This window comes from Haematobia irritans, chromosome 1 (genome assembly GCF_050003625.1).
Source record: "Haematobia irritans isolate KBUSLIRL chromosome 1, ASM5000362v1, whole genome shotgun sequence".
Lineage (NCBI taxonomy): Eukaryota > Metazoa > Arthropoda > Insecta > Diptera > Muscidae > Haematobia > Haematobia irritans.
Window position 1 is genome coordinate 244,891,355 of NC_134397.1, and position 2,286 is coordinate 244,893,640.

The following is a 2,286-nucleotide window of genomic DNA, read 5'->3' on the forward strand; positions in this document are numbered from 1 at the left end:
TTTGTTCAAATTATATATCCTAGAACATGTTGTCAAAATTTAGTTTATATAGAAAATTTCAATAAAAATAAAAAAATTAAAAAAAACATAATATTTATAATAATTAAAAAGATCGAAAAAATTGAAAGAAAATTCTTATAAAAAATTTTGTCAAAATTTCTTTTCTCTAGAAAATTTTGTCAAAATTTTATTTCTATAGAAAATTTTGTCAAAATTTTATTTCTATAGAAAATGTTGTCAAAATTTTATTTCTATTGAAAATGTTGTTAAATTTTATTTCTATTAAAACTTTTGTCAAAATTTTATTCCTATAGTAAATTTTGTCAACATTTTACTTCTATAGAAAATTTTGTCAAAATTTTATTTCTATAGAAAATTTTGTCAAAATTTTATTTCTATAGAAAATTTTCTAAATATTTTATTTCTAAAGAAAATTTTGTCAAAATTTTATTTCTATAGAAAATTTGTCAAAATTTTATTTCCATAGAAAATTTTGTCAAAATTTTATTTCTATAAAAAATTTTGTCAAAATTTTATTTCTATAGAAAATGTTGTCAAAATTTTATTTCTATAGAAAATGTTGTCAAAATTTCTTTTCTCTAGAAAAATTTTCAAAATTTTATTTCTATTGAAAATTTTGTCAATTTTATTTCTATTGGCAATTTTGTCAAAATTTTATTTCTATAGAAAATTTTGTCAAAAATTTATTTTTATAGAAAATTTTGTCAAAGTTTTATTTCTTTAGAAATTTTTGTCAACATTTTATTTCTATAGAAAATTTTGCCACAATTTTATTTCTATAGAAAATGTTGACAAAATTTTATTTCTATTGAAAATGTTGTCAAAATTTTATTTCTATTAAAACATTTGTCAAAATTTATTCCTAGAGTAAATGTTGTCAAAATTTTATTGCTGTAGAAAATTTTGTAAAAATTTTATTTTTATAGAAAATTTTATAAAAATTTCATTTTTATAGAAAATTTTGTCAAAATTTCATTTTTATAGAAAATTTTGTCAAAATTTTATTTCTTTAGAAAATTTTCAAAATTTCATTTTTATAGAAAATTTTGTCAAAATTTTATTTCTTTAGAAAATTTTGTTAACATTTTATTTGTGTAGAAAAATTTGTCAACATTTTACTTCTATAGAAAATTTTGTCAAAATTTTATTTCTATAGAAAATTTTGTCAAAATTTTATTTCTATAGAAAATTTTCTAAATATTTTATTTCTAAAGAAAATTTTGTCAAAATTTTATTTCTATAGAAAATTTGTCAAAATTTTATTTCTATAGAAAATTTTGCCAAAATTTTATTTCCATAGAAAATTTTGTCAAAATTTTATTTCTATAGAAAATGTTGTCAAAATTTCTTTTCTCTAGAAAAATTTTCAAAATTTTATTTCTATTGAAAATTTTTTCAATTTTATTTCTATTGACAATTTTGTCAAAATTTTATTTCTATAGAAAATTTTGTAAAAAATTTATTTTCATAGAAAATTTTGTCAAAGTTTTATTTCTTTAGAAAATTTTGTTAAAATTTTATTTCTATAGAAAATTTTGTCAAAATTTTATTTCTATAGTAAATTTTGTCAAAATTTTATTTCTTTAGAAAATTTTTTCAAAATTTTATTTCTATAGAAGATTTTGTCAAAATTTTATTTCCATAGAAAATTTTGAAAAAATTTTATTTCTATTGAAAATGTTGTCAAAATTTTATTTCTATTAAAACTTTTGTCAAAATCTTATTCCTATAGTAAATTTTCTCAACATTTTATTTGTCAAATTTTGTCAAAATTTTATTCCTATAGTAAATTTTCTCAAAATTTTATATCTTTAGAAAATTTTGTCAAAATTTTATTTGTGTAGAAAATTTTGTCAAAATTTAATTTTTATAGAAAAATTTGTCAAAATTTTATTTCTTTAGAAAATTTTGTTAAAATTTTATTTGTGTAGAAAATTTTGTCAAAATTTTATTTTTATAGAAAATTTTGTCAAAATTTAATTTTTATAGAAAATTTTGTCAAAATTTTACATTTATAGAAAATTTTGTCAAAATTTCATTTTTGTAGAAAATTTTGTCAAAATTTTATTTCTTTAGAAAATTTTGTAAAAATTTTATTTTTAAAGAAAATTTTGCCAAAATTTTATACCTATAGAAAATTTTCTCAAAATTTCATTTTTATAGAGAATTTTTTTTTAAGTTTTATATCTATGGAAAATTTTGTCAAAATTTTAGTTCTATAGAAAATTTTGTCAAAATTTTATTTTTATAGAAAATTTTGTCAAA